This window comes from Drosophila kikkawai, chromosome 3R (genome assembly GCF_030179895.1).
Source record: "Drosophila kikkawai strain 14028-0561.14 chromosome 3R, DkikHiC1v2, whole genome shotgun sequence".
Taxonomy (NCBI): domain Eukaryota; kingdom Metazoa; phylum Arthropoda; class Insecta; order Diptera; family Drosophilidae; genus Drosophila; species Drosophila kikkawai.
This window is the reverse complement of record NC_091731.1, coordinates 35,844,748-35,857,814: the sequence shown is the minus strand read 5'-3', so window position 1 is coordinate 35,857,814 and position 13,067 is coordinate 35,844,748. Positions and strand designations below refer to the sequence as shown.

General features: G+C 38.4%; 1 protein-coding gene across 2 annotated transcripts in view; it reads left to right on the top strand.

The window, feature by feature from the left end:
• Nucleotides 1–7,900: 7,900 nt before the first annotated feature.
• The window catches only part of LOC108085725 (sodium-coupled monocarboxylate transporter 1), a 39,035-nt gene continuing 33,868 nt past the window's right edge, over nucleotides 7,901–13,067 (top strand). Inside the window, exons 1-2 of one of the 2 annotated variants that reach the window (XM_017182450.3) lie at nucleotides 7,901–8,060; nucleotides 11,280–11,344. The gene's annotated coding sequence lies outside the window, so the exon portion shown is untranslated. Of the gene's footprint in view, nucleotides 8,061–9,271; nucleotides 9,456–11,279; nucleotides 11,345–13,067 lie in introns of those variants that run through there. The other variant, XM_070286794.1, reaches the window with a different exon arrangement.

Genomic DNA, 13,067 nt, shown 5'->3' with positions numbered 1-13,067 from the left:
CCTGGCCATAGGCTAAGTGCCTGTGGTGGCTGAACGACTTCTTAAAATTGTTTAAGAACGCATAAATAATGTGTGCTGGAATTTGAATAAATGGGGAAAAATGGGGAAATCGGCACAAGAACTTTGATGGCAAACATCGCCTGCATTTTTTATGGGATCCTGTCGAACGGTTTTTGGCATTGTCAGCAATGTATGCGTGTGTACAACAACTGCACTCAAATGACAATTCGAACAACGACAGAAAGTCCAACAATAACAGCTCCAGCAACAACCTAAATGCCACGAACAAAAACCAAAAAAAAAAAAGGACCATCGTGCACAAAGCGAAATCGAAAACAATTGAAATCGACAGCCAGGGGTAAAAGGGATGTAGCATAGTTCAGGAGGAAGGGTACTACTGCAGCAGGCACATTAAAATGCGCGAATACACGGAGGGAAAATGAAGATATGAATATGATTATATACCTAGAGGGGGTTCCTTTAAAAATCCGTAATATCTTAGAATTTCCTAGAATTTCGTAATATTTTAGAGATTTTTTTTCATACCAAAAGGATTTTTGTAATCCTCATGTAATATTTTTCAGTGCACACCCCACACACAGCACTTAACTGCACTTAGGTGCGACAGCCAGATGAGTGTCGAGCGGCATTGCACGGCTGGCATTGTTTTGCCTGGCACACTGAAAGTCATTTTCACTTAAAGCTTGAAAGAAAAAAAACAGAAAACACCGCCAGGCATTTTAGACCACACTGCGTATACGCAATGCCAGGCTTTGTCTCCTTTCTGGTTGCTTCTCCCTCTTTTCGGTGTGGCTTCCCTGGGCTTTGGTGTAGAGACCCATTAATAAAATTGCAATTAATGTCACAATTAGCAATCATCATAAATTAAATGCCTGCAAGAACTAAAAAATTTAACACAGAATAAAAAGGGAAGAAAAAAAAAACTGAAAAATGTGAAAACATTTTGAATAATGCAAAGCAATTTAAATTAATTCCCATAATTGAATTATGAGATTTAGGAATGCAAATTTTTCGCACTTAAACATTCTGTTTTGTTTGGGTTAATTGGTGCGACGATTGTTCCGAGTCAACATGGGAGTTGTCCCAGAATTTGGGTAAATACACAAATTAAGCGTGAAACAATTGTGATAATTACATGAAAACATTTTAGATTACTGCCTTTTTTTCTTTTATATATTTGGTTTTATATTTTGTGCTTGTGAAATTGAATTATTTATCGCGGCAAATGCGTAAATTAGAATTTGCATTTCTGTCAACATCTATTTCGGCGCCATGCATTATATGCCATAAGCCAATTTAATGCCTGATTAACTTGGCAAATTGCAGAGCACACCGGGCCCCTATCCGGGTGTATTTATACAAAATCGGATAGACAGGGGCCAAAGAGGGCTTTTGGTTTAAAATTGCAATTCTGTTTGCGGTTGCGGATGGTTCTGAATAAATATTTGAGTGCCATTCTTTTTCGAACATTACAGCTGTCGATTCATGCAAACAAATGTTTATTTATGCGTAACTTTAGCCCCATAATTATTCTAGCCGAAATAGCAACTAAATTACACTTGAACACAAATGAATTCGCAATTAAAGCTTCTAAGCGAATCAATGAAAATTATTTACGACCCTTCCACATGATAAACACGTGCGGAAGAATGCATTGTTGCAGAAACTGAACTAGTGTACAGATTGGAATTTTCTGCGGATCTGGAGATACAGATATGTATTTATAGATTTTGTTTTGCAGCAATTATCGTGACCATTAGGCTGCAGGTTGAATCACAAAAATGTTGGACGCTTTCTGGCCTGCATATTAATTAATAAAGTAAAAAAGCCATAAATGTAAAACTCATAACGACAAATGTTGGACCATAAATATGCACTTAGGTATTTATGCGCATTGACAGCATGAATATTTATGAGGCAATGACGACAGCAGCGCAGCGATGGCGGCCATTAAAATGCGCCCCCCTCCGTTGATTAATTGGAAAAGTTGGCTCTTCGGTTCAACGGGTCGTATGCTTGATGACGATGTTATTTCCTCCCCTCCTCTCCCCTCCCCGTGCCCACACCCAAAACTAAGCAAATCCAATGCCTGTGTTGAGGTTTAGTAGAAAGTAGAAGAAAGGAACTTATTTGTTTGCCATTAGATATAGCCATGCGACCATTTAAGTTCAAGTTTAGAGACAAAAAAGAATATATATTACAATGACTGAAATGTTTAATGAAATTATTTCATTATAAAAACCAAATAAGAACAAATAAAAACCAAACAAATTGCAAGTAACTTGAGCGTATTTCAATATTTAAACTTAAAATTTTTGCTAATTATAAACTAGACACAAATATATTATATATAAATATTGAAGATAATTAAACAGAAATATATTAAAGTTGAATTTTGAAATTAGATAAACGCAAACGGCGGGTATTTAGCATTATTTCTAGTTACCGATAAATAGAAAAGTTTACTCATTTAACTGTATCGTACCACATATGCATAGCAAACAAATTTTAACTCATCTTCTCTCATATGTGTGTGTCTGTTCCACAAAAAACCAAAATTATGAAAATACCACCAGCCAGAAGATAATAGCGATACTTCATGTACAATCTGTGAGTACACTCTATACATATATCAAAGCAAGCGGTAAAGAATCAAAATCAAATTAATCGAGGAGATATATAAGTAAAGCGAATACAAGTTAAAAGAATACCTACATTTTAAGCGGAAGTCTTCCACTACAATTACGCTCTCTCCACTTGAATTACACTTTGCGTTCTCCCTCGATTTACCGACTTCAACTATGTAACTATAATGTGTGTATATTAAATAAGTGTATGTATTCCGAAAGGTTTCTTCCCGAAAAAAACAAAAAAAACACAAAGCATAAACTTACATTAAGAACGCTGCACAAATTTGCATGTTAGTTTCCTTAGCCATGTAAGTTATGGTTAATAAACTGTAGTTAACAAAGGGTAAAATACACACAGAGATTAAGTAAGTAAGGAACTATGTTTAGTCGTTGTTGTTGATTTTCAGCTGAGAGCATTTTTATTACTTTTCGTTACATAACAAATATATTTGTAGTAGTGTCCACATAGCTAACAACGAAGTAACATGGTGCTATGAGTTACGATTCTCCTCGGTTCATCATCGGTTCATCCACATCCATCACTCGCAGGGTGGTCAAAGCGTTAAAATCTGAGCCCCTTTTAACGTCTTGGTTGCATGTAGAGCACACACTCACCACCCACAAGAGAACTTAAATCAAAATTCAAAGTATATTGTTAAGAGAGCATTTCAAACTTACTTAGCCTAACCACTAAGCATTGTAAATACCTATAAATTACGACATGTTATAGTTCATACATCCTAAATATACTACGATTACGATTACGATTACGATTAACGATAATGAAAAAAAAAACATGTAAATTGAAGCAACCGAAAAATTGCAAATTGAAGCCACCAAAGAATTGAATTTTCGCATGTAAGTCATGAGAACAAGTAAACTAAAAAGTATTTAATTATACCAAAGCTAAGACTAGGTGTAAGCCGAACCCTATCCCCAAATTTCTGGCCCCGAATCACAACAATAGTTGGCAACTTTTAGCATTTAGGCAATCATATATCATAGTTCAACTAAAAACTAAACTAAATGAAACTCAAGCGAGCAGTCCCCCCAGGAAATGTAAATTTCTGTGAAAGCAGCAGCAAAACACCAACAAACTAAAAAAAAACGCATTTAAAACTTTAAGTTTTGTTGTTTTTTCTATCTCCCCTCCCAACCCCAACCAACACCCGTTGAGTTTGAGCAAAAAGCAGTAAAGAATAAAGATCCTCTAGTCTAAGCTGAACCTATTATAATATAGAACATACGATAACTATGATTATGTATAACTATTAGCTAAGTGAATACATATGTCCAGTAGAAGGGACAATAAAGATCTAATTGAAATTATACAGTACGATAAACAATTAAATGGCAAAACTCGAACTCGAAGTCATCAAAACCACAGCTAAAAATACTGAAAACAACAACAGCAAACCTTTTAAAACTTACTCTCTTTAAGCGAATCGGAAAACCCCAAAGCGGAAAAGCAGAAATCATAACTGAATAAAATAAAAACCGAAAGTATTCTTAAAATTCTTTAAATGCATTCGTCTCATTCTTTTCTCTCACCTGGCGACCGTGACAAATACTCGAAATTCCTGATGATAAATATAAGGCAGAGGGCCCTATAAATTCTGGGGTTTCTATCTCCTGAGCTGGAGATGGGCACTGCGGCATATTAAATGGCATTTTAATTTCCTGTTTGCGCAGACGCTGCTCCAAAAGTGCGAAGCTCTTCTTGGGCTTATTGATTTTCTCACTGGCAGCCTTGACATTGCTATTGCCACTTGCTGCCGGTCATTAAAAATGCAGTAAAACAAAAGGTGAGACGACAGCAGCTTCCCAAATATAGCAGCACACTTTGCGGCGTTGGATTGTAAAGGTAAGTGTGATAGAAATTCATTGCCTACTTTTGGGTTTTAAGTATTGTCCAGGTAATTTACAGGTGACTTAAAGTTGACCTGGCTCAAGGCATTAATTACACATCTTCTTGACTGCTAATGCATTCGCGGAAATAGACTTGTAAATCCCGAAACTGTTTGAATTAGTCGAGAGGCATGAGTCAAAGTCAGAGCTATTCGATTACAAAGTACACTTGAATTCAAAAGAAGAAACGTACTTAATTCTTGGGAAAATGCTTGGAATTAAGAGTATAATTAAATGCACATTTGCAATTACAATAACCTGTGCAAAATCGTGTTTCTAAATCATTTATAGACAGTTTAATCTAATGATCTTAGTGATAAATAGTCATTTGATAATTTAAACAAACGTAAGTTGACATAATTATAAATTTTATAATAAAATCAAAATCAAAACAAATTTTAATTTAATTAATGTGTCTTCCCCCCTATGACACACATTTGAATGCAACCAAGTGTAAGTCTAATTTAAGTTCCTGTGCGATCAATTGTTTTCGCGAGCGCAATTAAATAATTAGAGCTCTTTACGCCACTAAGCCGCAACAGTCTCATTAATCACTGAGAGCGCCAGCAGCATGCAAAGTTTGTCAAGCCGGTTTGTTTGCCCGTCTGCGAGTCAGTTAGCGCCAGGTGCTAATTACACACGTGACGCCGCCGGTTCGCGAGGCGCAAAAACTGGGCTACACACATGGTACATACAACTTTCGTGCAACGCACTGAGGAACCTGCGGGCTAAATCCAAATGCCAGCCAGTGTGCTAATTGTTTCAGTTGTTCCGGCAACGTTTATCAACCAGGTCAGAAGTCGCTACCATTAGAAAAAAAATTAGAAAAAAAATTAAAAGCACCCGCGAATAATTGTCACGAAACAAGAAGCACTGAGCTGGGTTCTATGGAAAAAAAAGAAGAGAGACGGCTACATGAGTTGTGCAAGTTTTAATTAGTTAATTTAACGCCTGGCACCAACAGGAGTCCCGTTGCACGCTGCGTATGAGTAATGAGCTCGCTCACCCTCATAGATACAAAGATACACACACACACACCCACAGGCGAGCACACGGAAAGACATCTAAATCCGTACAGAGAGAGAAATAGTCGACAAAAATAACTAAAATGTATAATAATAATTAATATATTTATTAATATTAAGTGTGTGCAATTGTAAGTAAAGTTTGACACTGTTTGGCAACCCATTAGTTTGTTAAAACTATTAAGACTGACATTCAGAATAGAATATCAAATAAACAACTCCCCATATTCCCCTTTTCCCTGAGTGTGGGATGTGTGAGGCAGCCATCATCCCTAACGAGTATTTCTTGAAGCTGTCAACATTTTGCCAACGCTTGAACTTTTGCACCAAGCCCAGGCAAAACAGTTTATGGAAGAGCTACAGCACAAGGCGCACACGGGGGGAAATGACAGATAGGACTAAGGACTAAGGACTAAGGGTGCTGCCAGGGAGCTGCGGTGGCAAGAGACTTTTGCGGTTGGCTGTGCTAAGTAATTTCCCCTTGCGGATGCAACTAATTACTAAACATTTCGCATAAAATTCTCAACTTGACAGCCTCTAACTGCATGGCTAAGGACACGCGCACCCACACAGGACAACGACTTGTACGTAGGCAGGAGGTTTGGGGGGTGGTGTGGCATGTTATCAACGAATCTAACATGCGGATTGTGCTAATTCACTGGCACAACCAAGCCAACCGCCAAACAGTCGACCATCGCCCTGCTTAGCGGTCATAAAGTAAGCGCTATGGCCAGGATATACTACAGAGAGGATGGCGGGAGGACACTTCCGCTGGAGATGATTATGCGAGTCGACTGAGTCGACAGGCCAAAGAGAAATGATTGTAAAAGTGCTGAAATTATTTAACACTGTTTTGTATTTAATGCAAAAACTTCTCTTTGGCTGCGTGAAGCAAATGGTTGCCGGAAGTTGGCAAAAGTTGCAAAAGTATGCAACATGCAATTCTTGCCTCGAATGCCGACAACTTAGAGGACAAACGAAGCGATTAATAGGGAAGGACACTGCAAAAAATCAGCTACTATAATCGTAAATAAGTTTAAAAATATATTTTAATTTATTTTACTAGGTAAAGGTTTTATTTTTCTTATTTTCACACAGGTTACTTCATTTTTTATAGTGTTCTTAGCCATATATGTATCCTCGACTCCTTGAACCTGCCACATAAATACAGCATTTTTCTATACACTGCTGGCAAATATGTGGTTGGTAGTACAATTAACGCTTAGTAAGGGGTATAATTAACGCTGCCACTATGAGTTATGAGTCACTGTTTTTGAACGAAACCCGTATAGGAAATTCCCCTACACTCAAGGGCCAGAAAATTGAATTTTCGCCCATGCACTTGACTCTGCACCTCGAATCCCCCCTGGCCCCCCTATAGCCACCCCCTTGTAATTGGCCAAAGGGCAGCTAGCCGACAATTGTCGTCTGTTTATCTACATTTGTTGCTGTTAGCGTTGTTAGCGTTGCATGTGTTAATTATATCGCGTTACGTTGCCATGTTTGCACTGGCATTTTGAATGTATTTTCGCCTCACAGCTGAAAACGAGGCAAATGCACTCTGCGGAGCAGAATCCATTGGCTTGGCCAGTGGTGGTCACTGGTCAGTGGATCGATTGGAGCACGAAACGGGCTGACTGTGGGCTGTGGGGGCCCGAAAATAAAACCGGCTCTGTGCCACCGCAGCCAGTGCGTAAACAAATCCATGATATTTGCCTGTACTACCCATGAGATGCTCGCTCATTATACTCTTTTCAAGGGGTATTATTGGTTATAGATCTGGTGAGTATATAGATGTTTATGTAGAGGGTGAAGAGGGATTGCAAACATGAGTGTAAGTAAAATGTTCTAATTATAATTAAAGGCTAATTTACAGGTCATCATGCTGGCAACCTTTATTTCATTCCAGGGATGTTAAAACCAGTTGGGAATTATAAAATCACACGTGTGAGATTTGTCGAAACAAATTTAATTTAAATAAATCCCCTAGATAAACATATATGACAATAATTTTCCTAAATTCCCCTAGACTAGCTTGAAGGGTATTCCCCTGTTCGTATTCCCTGGAAGCCCTCCTTTTTTCTTGTTTCTTTTGGGGTTTTGTGGAATCAATGCTGCTGCGATTGGGACTTTGGCTCTGCGATGGTGATGCTGACGCTGGCGGTACGCCCAGCAGAGACGCTGGCGTCTCCGGCTCCGTCTCCGCCGGCGTCAGCGTCAACGGCGCCGCCGCACGAACCTTCCGCGACGAACAAGATCGAAGCCAGCAGCGGAGAAATAAATGCCGCCCAAGAGTCAGGCCCGCAGCTGGCGATGAAAACAAACCCGTCGTGGCGCTCGCAGACACAAGACGCAGTTCCGAATCGATCCCGCACAGTTCAGTCCGTGAAAATTCACTAAAATACTCAAACGAAAATCGAGAAAAAATTGAAAAGTACTGGCCCGAAAACGGAAGCAAACTAAGCTACCCAAAAACGTAAATGAAATTATTATTTGCCTCTCATCTTAGCGTGCCAATAAAACATTGCATTAAAATGCAAACCAAAAATATATACAAACAGCGAAATAAAAGTACTAAAGTGTGGGCGATAAACGGAAAATTGATTGAACAAGTTCAGCTTTATCAGGGGAACAATCACGCGATCTGGCCTATAGAGAGTTCAATCGAAGCCAAGGGGGGGATACGTATTTACATAACCCTTTGAGGGCCCTTGGGTCACTTGGGCGGACGTGACAGAAATTTCTGATAACGAAGGTCGTGGGTGACCCCCATCCCCCAGCTTAAGATGTGGAAAATTTTGTTGAGGGGTTTCGAAAAATTGCGCGACCAAAATCACCAAAAACTAAGCGGAAAAACACTACTTGTAGACGAAAAAAAAAATCCCTCTCTTTTCCAATTTCTATTAACAAGCCCAGTGAAACGTTGTTTTTTTTTATGGCCTCTCGGATTTTGATAAATTAATTCCAAATGCTAAATATTTTACGAACTTTTCACATGGTCAGCCATAAATTCTTCCCCTAAACTCATTAGCAATGCAAACGAGCTACAAAAAAAAAAAAACGAAAATATAAACGATTTTAAGTCAAACTTTTCAAATATGCCACATAAAGCACTAAATAGTCAGCTGGCAACAAAACGAACAGGTTTCCCGAATGAATGAACGGCTCACGAGGGCTAATTAAATATAGATTGGTCACCGATATTTACAATATGTTTTTGTTTATGTAAATTCCTCCCTAAAATATCGCCCCAAAAGATCGGTCCAAGTCTTTCCGGTGCCCACACACAACACACGTGTTGTAACTATAAATATAACTATAGTTTGTGACTTTGGAAAATTAATAACAAATAACAATGAGAGTTCGAAGAGAGAGAGAGTGAGTGAGCGTGGGGAGGGGCCTTGAGCTTGAGCCCTACAGCCGGGTGCAATTACCTGGCCCCCGGGCCCAGTGATGCTACTGCTGCTGTGTCACAATTTCCGCAAATTATATTAGTCGCTCGTAGCCGGTCGGCAGCTTATCCCCCAATCACAATCGCATCAGCGTCCACATCATTTTCATTTTCATTTCCATTTCCATCAGCCCAGCCCAGTCGAAAGAGTGAAAATTAATTAGTGCCGTTATAAATAAAGCATAACCATTGGACGGCCAAATCATTTGACATTCAGTCCCCCATCAGCCGTGGGACAGACGAGAGTGAAGCGCGCGCGAAAGGGTGACGAATACGCGGAGAGGCGAAAATCCCCAAATCCCAAATCACTAAACACAAAATACAAAATACAAAACAACAAAAATAGCAAAAAGCCCGAGCAAAGAAGAAACACAACGGAAAACAGAAAACAGAAAGCGTAAACCGGAATCAAAACAAAAAGTAAAAGATTCGAAATAAACGCAAAGCGCTTGGCGCCGGTTAAGTTATCAAATCATTCGCTAGTCACGTGATTGTATAAAAAAAAGGAACTTTAATGAAACAAAAACTTAAATATATATATTTATATATTGTCTCAGATCAAGTGAATATATTTTAAAGGCTGTACTATGACCTAGAAACAAACAGCTAAGTGGCATAGAAACATTCGTACAAAATCACGTGAGAGAAGAGTGATAGGATTCCATTCTTTTTAAATTCTTATCTTCAAAAAACCCAAAAATTGTACTTAAATATTTTACATAAATTAAATAATTGTGATTAATATTATATATATGGAAAAATACACCCAATAAATGTAAGAAATGTTTCAAATAAATAACTTATGAAAGAAACAAAGAACTATTACAAAGCGAAAATCTAAAATCTTAAATTTCTAAAAAGTAAAGTATTTTTTAAATTTCTTAAATACAAACAAATGATATAAAGTATAGGTTCTTATAATATTTAACCACATTTTTATTTAAAAACCCAAAAGTCCTACGTTTTCCTTACCTTGATATGCATTTTCCTATGTCACTGCCACTGATGCTCTTGCAGCATTTTCCCAGTCATTGTTCCTTAGTCTCATCCCCCATGCTTTGTTTATTGCTGAATGCACTTTGACAAAGATATCGGTGTATTCTAGAAGATATATATTCTGAGAAAGAGGGGGAGGTACAAAAGAGTATAGCCGGGTGTCGCGTGTGGCGGCCGTTGCCACAAGATTTTAAAATCTACGAAAGAGAAAATGGGCAGATAGCCAGCCAGCCAGCCAGGCAGACTCGCAAATAAACAGATAAATAAATATATACAAAATATATATATTATTGTAACAATGATACAAAATGTGATGTGTCCGATTTATGCGTAATATAAAGCTAAAACAAGAAAGGAAGCTAACTTCGGCACGCCGAAGTTTGTATACCCTTGCAGATTGGTTTTTATGTTTATATTATAGATTTAAATGCTGAAAACACTTACAAAAACAGAGTTTCATTACATTTTACCTATACTTATTATGTTTACAGTTTGACAGTTACAGTTTTACATTCCCAGCTTTACATTTTCTCTACATTTACAGATCGTTTATATGGCAGCTGTATGATATAGTTGTCGGATTTTTATGAAATTTATACCAAAATTCTAGAATAATAAAAAAAGCTTATATCTCAGAGTAGATAAACATACGATGAAAAACAACGAAGCTATAATTTTTTTCCTATTTATTTCTCGATCGTTCCTATGGCAGCTATATGATGTAGTCGGCCGATTTGCATAAATTTTTTACCAAAATTCAGAAATAATATAAAATGGCCATATCTAAAAAATGGAGCAAAATTTTTGAAAAACAGCAAAGTTATAAATTTTTTTCTAGAAATGTATCGTACATTTGTATGGCAGCTATATGATATAGTCGTCCGATCCGGCCCGTTCCGACATATATAGCAGTGAGAGTATATAGAAGACTATATGCAAAGTTTCATTCAGATAGCTTTAAAACTGAGGGACTAGTTTGCGTAGAAACAGACAGACAGACAGACGGACAGACGGACAGACGGACAGACGGACAGACGGACAGACGGACAGACGGACATGGCTAGATCGACTCGGCTGTTGATGCTGATCAAGAATATATATACTTTATAGGGTCGGAAACGTCTCCTTCACTGCGTTGCAAACTTCTGACTGAAATTATAATACCCTGCAAGGGTATAAATATATCTATGTCGCCTTGCTAATGAATAAAGCCAACTTCTTCATTTCTTCCGCTAAACAAACACGCAGATCCCCACGGAATTCGCGCAAATTAACATTGGTGACACTTTCCTTTGGATTCGATTCGATTGAAGGTAAGTGTGAATTGATTTACCCGGAATGCTTTAAATAAAAATCCGTGAATCAGGGCAAGTGAATCAGAGATACTAGTACCATTCGGAGCATCTCCCAGCGTGGATACAACTATTTAACGGGCTCGGGGATTGGGTATTGGGTATAAGCATTGGGTGGGTGCTAAACATGCAAACCCCCTTTGGCAACACTTTTTGCCGACGCGTTTGTCATGCAATTTTAATCGCAATTGCATTTTTAATTTTCCTCTTCCACCTGACGGAGAAGAGTTCTCCCTCCCCCCAAGCTGGCAAGGAAAAATGCTGGCTATGGAGGGAAAAAAAGAGCGAAAATAAAAGCAAATAAATATTAAATGCAATACACTCAATACCCAGACAGGCAGACAGACAGACGGACGGACAGCCGGCAGCAAACTGGCAAGCGAACTGAGAACTGTGAGTCCCGAGAACTGACAGTGGGGAAAAAAAAAACGAAGCTCAGGCAGGCGCACAGTGGGGCGGGCTACTAACACATTGGCATACAGAGAATGCGGGATGGGGACAGGATGCGAGCGAGCGAGCTATGCGTCCCATTTGCATAAATCTACATTTTAACTATTTTTTCATCCATCCTCCGGCTGCTTCTCCTGTTTTTATATCGCCCCCAAAGACGGTGCTCTTAAAATGTGGGATTCCAAGGAGTCTAAGCAGGAAATTGGGTACTCTTTTTAGACTAGTAATAATGGACCAGAAATCTAAAGTTTATAAATGCCAAGAAGAGCAGGAAGAAAGGCTTAAAAGAGAGCCACGTTTGAAGTTGAATTTAAATATTGTTTAATGTTTATCTGGCTCTATACTGGAGTCACAATCTTAGTATTATAATCACTAATCCTTATCCTAGGGTATTCAAAAATAAAGGGAGCAAAGCCCCAGGACTAGAGCGACTAGGGTAACTTGATAAATATTCGCGCAATGCTGGCGTGAAATATGCAACGATATTTCTTGTGCAACTACCAATGCAGCAACAGCATCGGCAACAGCAACAACAGCTGTCATCCAAGTGGCCAAGTATTGGCTATTCGAATTGGAATTGGAATTAAAATTGGTTTTATTTTTAGAGCCATACTGCCATGCGCCGTCCGTGGGGCATGCGAAGTTTTAAAATGAGTTGCATCGATTGAAAAGCTTACATACATGTCACAATTTTGCGACAAACATTGACTAATTAAACATGAGCCCGCTTCGGACAGATTGTCAGACTGGTATTAACATTTTCCCGGCCAATAATAAGGACAAACTCAAAATAAAGCACTGAAAAAGAAAATTTAAACAAGACTACAAAGGATATATTGTATAAAGTTTCTTTTTGGTTTGATTATACATTTTATTATTATTTTTAGTATTTAGAATCCACATTTCTTAGAGCTATAATTTAGCCAAGATTTTAGTTGAAATCCAAATATTTTTTTATGACTTTTTTACGAGTGTACCCACCAATGGCTCGATGTAACCACATCGACCGCAACCTGCGACCGCACGGCAAGCCGAATAATGAAGTCAAATCCTCAATACAAACACACACAATACACACACTCGGGTAGCATATTTCATGAATATTTCATCGAGACGAGAGCATTGTTGATGGCAATTTAATGCCAATACTCGAATGGTTTTTTCTTGTTGTTGCCGCTCTTGTTAATTCTTATACATTTCTGTTGACATCCGACAGGTCATGAATGAAAGCTGC